The following is a 12,317-nucleotide window of genomic DNA, read 5'->3' as shown; positions in this document are numbered from 1 at the left end:
GGTGGTGCAGGGGAATTTTCTGTCTGTTTGATGGAACCTCCATCCTCTGCTACTGGTGCAGCAGAAAATCCACCATCGCATCCATCACCACCAAAGACCTCAGTCCTGTGGCCTTGGACTGAATCATCCATCAATCTCCATCTTTCTCCAGACACAGAAGGCCGAGAGTGGGGCTTCTCAGAAACTGCATGACCCAATTCTGCATGCACATGTATTTTGTAAGGATTCTGTTTCTTTGGAAAATCCTAACTAATATCAACTTTGGTACCAAAATTGTTTCTGTTTGTTTTTTAAGATAGTAAAATACAACAAAGCAAGACAGAACAAAGCCAGTCAAGGCAATGCAGCAAGATTGGTACAGAACTTCAGAGCAGGATGCCGGAAAACAATAATAGTTACCACAGTATATCTCATTATCTTCACAATAGTTGTCCATTCCATCAGGTCTAGCAAAATCAAACCAAAAGCAAAACACAGTAAAACGAATCAAACAGAATACTGAATAAAGCAAAATGATTAATCAGAACAAAGGAAAACAGTGAAAACAGTATTGGACTTCAAAGACCAAATAGAAGGAAACCCCCCAAATTTGCTATACTGCATACTTGTCATCCTCCCAAGAGATGCTCAGACTGCTGGTCCCATGACTGGATAATCAACCAAACAATACAAGCATTTAGTCACTGTATGTACCTTAGTTGCTGTCAACTCAGGCTGTCCTCAGAACCATCCGGTTGCTAAGGAGGGGGGTGATTATCAGCCGCCCGTCGGTAGGCTGGTGCTGCTTACTAGGAAGGCTGGATCACTGATTTCTTGGTTGGACCCCCAAAACCCGGCATGGCAGATTCCCAAAATTGCTCCTAAAGGAATAGAATTTTAAGGATGACTTTTCTGAATTGGTTTTGGACTCTATGGAATTAGTTCTCTAAATTGATTCAATCCATATATGGTAATGATTCTAAGAAACAGAAATATCAACTACATGACAAAAATTCAAAATAAACATATTTGATGACTGCAGAAAAATGATGAATTGGGAAAATTAGGATATTAACAAAAAGCTAAAAAATTTTGTAATTAAATAATGAAATACAAAAGTTGAATGGAAAGATTCACTATAGTAATTTAAAACTGTTAATCATGCAAAATAAAAAAAACACAGTAGATTTCTTTGAAATTGTCCAGTTAGAGGAATAAAAAAATGATGAAGAAAACCTAACAGACTTACAGAATACTATAAATAAATCACTAAAGAATTCTGCCAGCTGTTTTGAGAAGAATTAACATCAACTGTTCTTCAACTCTTCCAACAAACTGAAGAGGCAGCACTATCTCCAAAATAATTTTATTGATACATTTTATTGAGATCAGCATCATTTTGATACCAAGCCAGACAAATAAATATTACAAGAGAATAATGTAGACCAAGCTCCCTGTTGAATAAAGATGTAAAAATAATCAACAATACACTATAATTCAATGTAATTTTAAAGGGATATAATACACTAAGACTAAATACAACCTCTCCCTGTAATGCAAGGATAGTTTGACATCTGAAAACCAACCAAACATCTGAAATACCACCAAACTGAAGAAATGCTCTAAATCAGTTGATCATCTCAATAAATCCACTAAAAGCATTAAACAAAATCTAAAATCCTTTGAAACACTAAACAAACTATGATGCAAGGAAATTTACACAAACTGGGAATGCAGTGGGAGCTCAAAGCTAACCTCACATGCAATGGTCTATAGCTTAACTAGTGGAAGCTTTTCCAAAGCTCAAGAACAAGGCCACGATGCTCACCCATACTACTTCCATTCAATACTACTGGAAGTCTGAGTAATTAGGCCTGAAAAAACCAAAAGCATCCAAACTGGAAAGGAAAAAGTGAAAGTATTTTTTTATGAACACATGGCATGATCACATGTATGCAACTCCTGGAGCCCACATACAAACACCAACAAAAACAAGCCTTGTGAGAACTAAGGAACAAATGCAAAGACAGACCCATGAGTCAATGAAGTGGAATAGAACACTCAGAGACAAACTCACACACAGAATCAAACAATCTTTGATAAGAATGCCAGCACAACAAATGAAGAAATGAAAGCTTTTCTTCATCACATGGTTCTGGGAAACTGAATGCCTACATGCATTGGAATCTTACCTAAAATTTCAAATGACTGACAATACTAAGAGTTTCAGGGTATGAAACAACTGAAAATTGAATATGTCTTCCCTTCAAATACAAAGCATTGCATGCATATAATAAAACAATACACCAGCACCTGAGAAAGATATGCTCTAATAATTCTTCTCTTGGGTATTACTTACAAGAAATGAAAATATGCTTGGATTCCTAGAATGTTAATACAGCCCAAAACTGGGAACCACTGAGACACCCATCATACAGTAAACAGAACAACACATTCTGTTACATCCATATAGCAGACTAACTACTACACAATTCTTAAAAAAAATAAAGGTTGAACTACTAATACATGACTCTCAAAAACACTGTGCTAAATGAAAGATTCCAACTACAAAGATTTATGGTGATATACCATGGTACCCTTATGCTTCCACTTAAATAAAAATTGCATAAATAGCAAAACTGTAGTCATAAAAAGAGATCAGAGTTTTCTGGGGGTTTGGGGCTCAACACTTGGTGGCAAAGGGCATGCAGAATGATGCTGTGTGATGGAAACATTTTATGTCACAATGTTGGCAATGGCTACACCCCTGCTTTATCAGATTCATCAAATTATAAAGTTGGAGATGTTCCGTATGCATGTTATACTTTGAAAAAGGCAATTAAATGGAAACAGAATAAGGGCACAACTCCACTGCACCCCATTTATTTTAAAACCTCAAAGGCAATAAAGTGAAAGGGCTCCTCTGCCCTCTGTTCCTGTGTAAATGAAGCTCCATGTATGTGTCCTTGAGATGTCCCTGCCGTCTTTTGATGGAACTGTTATCTTTAACCCTCTACGTGTTTAGGAGACCAAAGGAGCTGTTGAAGGGGCTAGGGACAATTACTAGAATGCTTATTATATTAAGGATAATGTTTTGAGATGGCCCCCAATATTATAGTTCTACAGACAGCAACTGTATCATAATAGTTAGTGGTTAAAGATCCAGCGTCGGTTATTTTCTGTTGACATAATTGTTTCCCTGAAATCACATTTGCTTTTCAAGCCACTTGCACTTGTTTTCACTGGGAAGAATCTGAAAGTTATTCGGTTGATGAACTCTCTATCTACCTTCAAAAGTCTACAGTTTCTCATGTTAGAAAATTTTAGACTTCACAGATATTTTGCTGGTCATGTTTATTAAGCATTATGCTTTCATCTGCTTTGTGCTTCGTGTAAAATTTCTGATAACATATCACACTGGTTTCAAATTCCTGTGATTTTAAAATGATTACTAATTGAATTACACTATGAATTTTGAAAAAATACAAGATAGAGATTTAAGATAAGTTCTGTAGGATTTAGTTTCTTAAACATTATAATAAAATTCCAACATGGAGTTTATTAAAAATTTAGTGTATATTACTTCAGAATTTTTAAAAATTTTTCCTTTTCTAATATGAAAAGGGAAGGAATTCTATGGCTGTAATAAAAATTCATCTGAATGAAAATATCTATGAAATTAGGCCATATTTCCAATTAAAATCACTACTAGAATAGTATGTTTTCTGTACTCCCACACATTGCAAATAATCTTTATATGCAAGTTTGCATCTGTGGGGAAGAGAAATCAGGGGTTACAAAAAAGAATAAAACATATGTTATTACTCCTGGGTGTGGTGTTTCACTCTCTGTATCTTCCTTTTAAATGTCTGACTGCATTTTGGTATAGAAGGCCTGGTATCAGGGGAATATGAGGCCAGAGCTGAACACAGATGTTCAAATTACAATGTGAAAACATGGGAACAGTTTTGTTCTCATCTCTGGGGCCCAGACCTGGCTTTGCTGCTGAGAAACGGACTTGTCACGTCCTCCCTCCCAGGCTGAAGTGTCCACATGCAGCACATTTATGGGCCCCTGACCGAGGACCACCTTATCCTGCACCGGTCCTGGCGCAGGAGCCTCAGCCCAGTCCTGCGCTTGGCGCCTGGGTCTGGATGGACGTGGGGAGGCCTGAGGTCCACTTGGAGCAGAATACCGACGCTAGACTGTGCCGCCTTGGCCCTTGTCAGCCGTCACAACCAGCTGAACAAGACTCATAGATGTGCAGCTGCAGAGAACCATTCCAGGGTCTAAACTAAGCCACATGGACCCCGGGGGCTCCGGAGCCAGCAGTCAGGTGAGGCCTGAGAATGAAGGCCTGCATCCAGGGGAAGCTGCACAAAGCAGCAGTGGGGTTGATGTTTTCTTTCCTTTTTTGGGGAAGAAGTGCGTCCCGGTGTGAGAATTATCCCTGAACATGGGAGTACTGGCTCTGGCTCCCCCACCACCAGCTGGATCAGCTATCCCCTCTGCCTGGTGCAGGTCTTTGAATACAAACCTCACAAGGCTGTGGAGTCTCCTCCACCAGGCCCAGCCCCCGGGACTACCACCAGCCATCTAAATTAGCAGCCTTTAAACACCAGCAACATTTCACTAAGCAGATTGGTCCCTTAATGTGGCGAAATGGGTGGCACAGAGGGCGAAATGCTGGGGATCTCATGGCCCAGAAGTCACCGAGTCCCAGGGCTGCCCTGATTCACAGAATCAGACTTTCCGTTCTGATAGAAGCAGAGGCGAGCCGGAGAGTCAGCAGGTCTGACAGCCACTGTCCCTTCCTCTGCACGGACAGGACGCAGCTTCCCACACCAGGGCACAGTGCCTTGATTCATAGCTGATGGGACTTTTAAAAAATATAAACCATTCAAATTTTTTTCTATATTAATCAGTGGTTTCTACATATCCACAGGGATAAATAAACCCTGCAAGCTGGCAGGAATGTTTCACGGTACAACCGCTGGTAGTCATAAACAGTAAACAAAACATAGTAACCATTCTAAGCACAAGAGATTGCTGTATCACACAGAGCATAAATCATTAGTTTAATAATTTCAGCAGCAGCGTCTCCAAAGCAAAATTAAGCCAACAGTTCCCCCTATGGCAATAATGAAGTACTGTAATGCTAAGAGAAAAAAGATCTAACCAAGTGAAGGCATTATTGTATCAGGACATAGCTGAAGGTTGAAGTTCAGTCAGTGACTGTAGAACCCTCATTGCTGGGTACCTTTTTGGAGACAGAGAAACACTGTCTTCAAACACCCCTGTCCAGGCTATAACAAGCTCATAGGAGTTTTCCCTGTGCCTCCCGAGAGCAGGGTGGCCCAAAGGGAGAACATGATAGCAATGACATATGACAATCCAGAAGATGACAAGTGTCTCTCTCTCTCTCTCTCTGCTGTATAAGCAGAGCTCACTCATAGGCTGAGAGACAGCCAGGAGAGTGCAGGGCCCAGCGCAGGTTGGAGAGGACACAGCTCTTCTCCAGGGACCTTCAAGATAGGTGATCAACAAGCCAATGACATTTTATAGCTCTGAGCTGGGCCATAAGACCCAGCCATGTGTCTGCCCTGTGAATTTTGTCAGTGCCAAAGTCCATTGAAAAGAAACCTAGATACTAATTTGTTCATATGGATAAATATGCTTGGTTATTAGACGTTATCAGACAGAAGGACTTCTAGGAGACCATCTTGATACCAAGGCATTACGACAAAGCCTGCATTTTTCACTGTGAAAGAGATGTAGTCTAATCATTATGTATAAACAAGAAAGATGTTGGTGGTGCACACCTGTAATCCCAACACTCAAGAGGCTCACCATCAGTTTGAGACCAGCCTGGGTGACATAGTTCAAAGCCAGCCTGACTTATGTAGTGAAATCCTATCTCAGAAAGACCAAAGGAAACTAAAACAAAACAAAACAATTTATAAATGGACACAGTAGTTTAAAAATTTTTTCTTAATATTATCACTTATTTAAAGAGCATTTTAACAGTATTCTGCATGATTTGCGAATATCTATTATGGGAAGCTTTATCTCCCTGTAATATTTTTGGTCTAAAAATTACAAGATTGAGTCAAGAAAAAGTGGTATTGTCTACCTGAAGCTAGCTACCAGCTTGCATGTCTTATTTAGTGGACTGAGGTAATTTGATTTGAAGGGGTGTGGGCACAGTTTATGTAGGACATATAGAGACACTTTCATAGGACAGGCAATTTAGTCACGTGAACAATTAATCAACGAGTATCATTTTCCCCAATTTTTGCTTTGTTACCAACCATACTTCAAACAAAATTGTCTTTAAAAATTCAGTGCCTTTGCTTACTTAGCTGGTTGAATCCCAGGTGCAATCAGTTTCTTTCTCTGACTCTCTATGATCCTTTTACCAATCCAAAATCAAAAATAGAATGGAAAGGTGACTTCTCTGCAGCCTCAGGAAGACATTTCTCTGTATCTTAAGTGATTCCAGCTTTCACTCCTCGTGTAGTCTACACTTTGTGCTGTGCGTTCTAAGTGTGATTGAAGATACCTTGTGAATAAACAGCCACCAGTGCATGCTGCCCAAGGCTGGCGAGGGGTTAAAGGCAGATCCCGAGGAAAGCTAAGGAGACGCGGTCTGTTTGAGTTGCTACTCCTCTCTCCCTTCTCCCCATCCTTCCCCCAGTCTCACTCGCCTTCACTCTTCTGGCTCTGTATTAGCTCTTCAAGAGCCCTGGGGATTAATGAATGCCATCATTTATATTTCGTCTTGGTGGGTTCTGAGTGTTCCCCATACTTGTGACTAGGCCAGGTCCGATAATAATAGGAGGGAAGGTGATACTTCAGTGTTGGGCTAAGTGAAGTCATGAGGAAGGACCGCGGTGTCCTGCTCTAACGGGCCACGAGGCTCCCCCAGCTTGAATGTTCACCCAGACTCACCGGCTGTATCTGTAGAATGCCCGCGCATATTTCACATCATCTAGATGAATTTAATGTAAAAGTATACAAAGGAAGTTTATAATGCATTAAAACAAAAAAGATGAAGAATCCCATTCAAAACTGGCCCAAGGATTTGAACAGATACCCCTCCCAGGAAGATGTATAAATGACCGACAGACACATGAAAAAATGCTCAGCATCATGAATCATTAAGAGAATGCAAGTCAAAACCCAAAGAAAGATGCCGCTACGCCTGCAAGGAAGACTGTAATGAGAAACAAAAGCCACAGAAAGCACTGAGGAAGGTGTGGAGGAAATACAGCTTCCATTCAGTGCTGGTGGGAGCATAAATGTGTAAGTGTCTTGCAAGACAGTTGGGTGGTTCCATAGAGCATTAAACATAAAGTTTCCATATGACCCAGATATCCTACTCCCAGGTACACACCCATAAGAATGGAAACATATGTCCAAGAAAACCACACAAACTACCAGACTGGCCTTCCTCATGAGGGCCAAGAAGTGAAGACAGTTCAGCTGTCCAGCACTGACCAACTGATAGACAGAATATGCTATATCTACACACTAGAATAAAATCTATCGTGAGATGTAATACACTGGTACATGGTGAACTCTGGAGACCATGCTAAGTACAAACTCAGGAAACCAAATGATGTATTATTGAATTTATGTGAAACATCCAAAAGAAAAAATCCATATAAACAGAAAATAGATAAGTAATTTTGAGGAGACTGAGAGAAGATATAATAAGATATGATTACTAATAGTACAGAATCTCATTTTGGGGTAAAGAAAGTGTTCTGGATTGGAGACAATGTGATATTTGTGCAACCCTGTAACTATGCTGAGAATTAATGAAACATGTATGTGAAAGGGTAAGTTTTATGATATATAAACTATATCTCAATTTCTAAAGTACAGTAAAAATACCAGTTGCCATTCATATATCTCACCCTGTCTGTAGACACAAAAGCTGGCAATTTCCTTTTCTTCCAGCTTTAATTCAATGTTAGACAAAATTCTTTTAATTTTTTTCAAGATTGACAGTATTTAGTAGGGGTTTTTTGTTGTTGTTGTTTTTTGTTTTTGTCTTTTTCCTTTTTATCGGTACCGGGGATAGAACTCACGACTGCCTGCTTGCAAGGCAGGCACTTACAGTATTTAGTATTTTTAAAGTCCATAAATATCCTTTACACTATTATGTTAATTGTGAAAATGTACAGGCTACCTATATAACAATACATGTATAGTGTGTTTTATGATCAAAGAGACAGAGTTCACATTTCTTTCTCCTCCAGCATCCTTTTAAAATTCTTTGGGGGACACATAATAACCAGATACGTCTATCATGCACAATAGGACAGTTTAGTACACGAATATGACATTTGATCAAGCCAGAATATTTCAAGTTTACATTTGCTTATCCTTAGTTTGGTTGGAAACTTTGAACGTTTTTCTTCTGTGACTCACAAAATCCATACAGTAATAGGTTATGTGAACAACAGCTCCCCCTGTAGATCACTAGAGTGGCGATCTGTGTTTGAGTACAGTATCTGTTATCAAGCACGACCCTTCCCTCTGCCTGAGCCTCAAGATGCCTCACACTTTTAGGAATGAGGTTGCTACAAGTTTCCAGAAAAAGGACTGAGTGGTTGGCACCAGTGTGCAGCTTCTTTCAGTCGTGTGAGCACTTTTCTGGGAGCGTACCCTGGCACTTGACATCCGCTGAGCCCCCTTGATTTCCCTTTGGACAGTGTGTAAGAGAAGGACGTACTCTGCGTGGGTTGGTGCTCCTTTGCGTGCTGCTCCATCTTCTCTTGGACACCAGCCCCAGCCCCAGCAGGGCAGAAGCTGAGTTTGATCACCACTTCAGCAGTGCCCGGCAGGCAAAGTAGACACTGAAGATATTTGTGGAGTAACAAATATGGAACAAGCTCTTTTCTTTGATGAAAGTGAATAAAAAAATGAACTAACAGGTTATCTAATAACTGGAGTCAAGAGTGTCACACCCTGCCTGTGCCCTCTGAGTTTTCCTGTCCTCCTTTTCCGTTTCGTGCCTCTGCTTTACTCAAAGGTCTGGGGAAGTCCAGTTTAGAAACCTAACACTTACTCCCAATTAAACTGTGTGCTGGGGAGTTTGGCTCTGAGTGGGAGATAAACTCTAATCACTTGCATTACAGTGGCCAAAACAAAGGCCAGAGGTCTTTTATTTGTTCTACTACTGCTCATCGGAAATGCGTGTTTTGGCCAAACAAAACAGTCTATCATATGTGGTAAGGCATATGTAAGTCACAGGCTGTGGCCTTTGGATAAAGGTCCACTAGTCCAATGGATCCTGTCCAGAACAGGACTCCACGGCCCCATTCCTGCAGTACGCTCACTCAGCCTGAAGTTTGATTTTAAGACTTATTTTTAGTATTACTCTTTACAGGCTTATGTTGAATTAGTCCAGATCACTCAATTTATCTGTAGTTGCTTTCCTAGATTTCTGCTGCCATTACGTCATTCCTACAGCAGGAGTAAAAGCACCAATGAAGTTTATTTTTAAAAATATTTAATCATTTCTAATAGACGTATCTGATTCTCTCACTAGACGCTAATGGCCTCAAAGCCCTGAGGTCACTCTCTGGACCCTGGAGGCCAAGAGGAAAAAGCTCTCTCCACCTGTAGCAAGGTTCCTTAGGTTGACCCTGCAGAGCGCCTTCATGACTTCCTTGGATTTAAACCTTTATTTCGCCATGATTTCAAGTGAATAAAAACATTTGGGGGACTGAGAGAAGACTGCTATCTGCCCCACACAAGAGTGATGGTCCAGATGCTCTGATGATTGAGTGGATTTGCACTGCTCCCTGGGCTCTGGGTTTGGCCAATGGGCTCCAGAGTCCAGCCCTGCTCTCTGTACTCCACCCTGCTTGCCATTCTTCTCAGCTCTGCCCCTTCCAGACTCAGTGTGTCTTTCCCTACCTGTCCTCCTGGCCACCTTGAGATCTAGCTTCGCTCTGCTCCCCAGCTCAGACCTGAGTCCTGCTCAGGCACAAGTCTGTGTGTGTTCACGCCTTTCGAGCCTCAGCAGGGAACTGCCGTGAGGTTGAGTGGTTAGAAAATCCCGGCCCCAGTCCCGAAGTCAGTATGTGTTTACTGAATGCTTGCTTTATGTTTAGCATGCAACGGGCTCCCAAACTTCTAAATTACGAAATTCCGCGCTCTCATCTTACCTCCTCCCCACCGAACCATCCAAGGAACAATTCAATTCCATTTAGAAATGCTGTATTTACTGAACCACACAGAGCTAAGATGCACTGGGGGTTACAAAGGTAAATAAGATTCACTCCCTGCCCTCCACCTCCTGATACATAAAAGTAGGATTCTTATGTGAAGACTAGAAACTGTAAGATTAAAGAGATGTTTGTGCCTAATTGGAATGGGTGAGAAATCCAATTTGCAAAGCAGCATAATTTGAAAACCGAATGCACTGCAAGCTGTGTTTATGCTATTGGCATCGCCTGAGACACCAGCGAAATGAAACACAAGCCCCTTTGTGGGCACTATAAGACCCCTCTTGATGACTTTTCACATGGGATTTCTGAAAGTGGTTTTAGTTTTATAATCTAAGCAAGCACTGTTATTATCCTTTCAGATCTTTATTTTTCATATTCTTCTACGATGCAATTCAAATTTACTAAGTGAGCTGCTAAAGCTCATGGTAAGAAACAAAGCCCAAATGGGCTAGCTTTGGAGTATGTGGAAGGAGAGCCAGAGCCTGTGAAGGAGACCAACCACTAACACTCCCGTCGGAAAGAGCCCTCAGCAAAATAATAAAGAAAACGCATAAAGCAACTTCAAAGCAAATATATGGTTAACAAAATTGTAAATTTGAAAGTTCCAAAAGTGCATTCTCCCTTCAGGAAAATTTGTTTTGAATTATTTGAGTTTCGAGTTATGTGATGTCTCCAGGAATAACACTTGTCTCATGTGAAATGCAAGGGCCCTGTACTTAAATTTTATTTCCCACAGCTCTACCTTACAATCCCCGCAGTTCAGCTAGAAAAGTCTCCTTATTATTCCACACATCCTCTGCCAAGGAAACCAGTGGTACTCCTATCCTTTTATTATGCGCCTCTTCCTGTTTGAAATATCTCCCTTCTTCCTACCCACTAATCCAAATACACAGTCTCTTTCAAAGGCCCACTCAAGCTCTGCTGTGCCCGCAGACGTGTACCTGCCCTTGCAGTCCCGGGATTCTGGATTTGGAATGGATCTTGGAGATTATCTAGTGCAAATATTTTCCAACCACACCGCACAGAGACACTTAGGAGCCTTTTGAAAGTCGGTTGGAAGTGGGGAGGGAAGGAAAAATGAGCTGCAGCATCCTGGGGCGCTCACCTTCTTCCGCCCAGCACTGCTTTCACAATCGAATTATTTATCCTTCCTGGAGACACGGGCAGCCATGGTTTGCAGAGCTGCGGGGAGGGGAAACCTATAGCTAAACATGGTCAGCGAAGAAAGGAAGGCTCAGGAAGTGGACTAACTTCACTGCTCTGTGAAACAATCTAGGGGCAGAATTAGGCGAAGCTCCTAGCTCTCTGAACTCCCAGCCAGCTCCATCGACCTCTCTGATGTGCTCACCATTGAAATCCTTACCATTTCCTGTGTACAGTCAGGGTTCTGGGCATGGGCCACTGGATCCCACCCTTCCAGAATGAATATGTCTATAGGTGTTCCAGGCCAAAGCATGCATCACACCGTTCCACTTCCCTACAAAGGTTTTGTAGGACAAACCTTTCTGATTCATAGGGCAACAGAGAAAATAGCACTTAGAAAACCCACTCTTGATGTGGACCCGAGTACTGTAAATCTCATCCTTTGTAGAAATTCTTTACTAAATTTCACACAGAGGTTAGTCAGTTTAGCCATATTTTCACAGAAAAACAAATCAATCTTTCTGCCCTCATTTGTATTTCTACACTCTTCATGTTTACAAATTTAGGCTTCATCCGTTAGTTTAACTCTTTGTTCTACGTGACATTCTGTTTTTAACCCTTGCACTCCATGTGTGAGGCATGTTCACTATTGCCACAGGACATGTTTGCAAGAAAAACTGAGCCTCGAGTCTTATTTTAGAAAAACAAACAACTCTTTAACCCTGGATTTTCCATGAGCTCCTCTCCAGCTGTATTTGGACTGGGAGCCTTGGGATGCAGTGCTGTACTGTGCTGGCTGCCTGGGTTTTTGCCTGTGGGGCTCCATGCTCAGAGTCTGTGCGGTCTGCTTCTTCAGTGGTCTCTCTCTTTTTCTCTTTCTCTCTCTCTTTCCTCCACAATCATTCAGCACTGTCTTGTATCCACTTTCACGAATGGGTTTGGCTCTCA

The 12,317-nt window shown here is 41.3% G+C and overlaps 1 long non-coding RNA gene across 1 annotated transcript in view; it reads right to left on the bottom strand.

Moving 5' to 3' along the window:
• Positions 1 to 585: 585 nt before the first annotated feature.
• The window catches only part of LOC134473106 (uncharacterized), a 63,366-nt gene continuing 51,634 nt past the window's right edge, over positions 586 to 12,317 (bottom strand). The window contains exon 3 of the long non-coding RNA XR_010043218.1: positions 586 to 860. This is a non-coding gene — a long non-coding RNA (uncharacterized LOC134473106). The remainder of the gene's footprint in view (positions 861 to 12,317) is intronic.

This window comes from Cavia porcellus, unplaced genomic scaffold, assembly GCF_034190915.1.
Source record: "Cavia porcellus strain 051 isolate PalLab524CR breed Dunkin Hartley unplaced genomic scaffold, mCavPor4.1 scaffold_26, whole genome shotgun sequence".
Taxonomy (NCBI): domain Eukaryota; kingdom Metazoa; phylum Chordata; class Mammalia; order Rodentia; family Caviidae; genus Cavia; species Cavia porcellus.
Note: the sequence above shows the minus strand (reverse complement) of the source record. Positions and strands in the feature narration are given on the sequence as shown.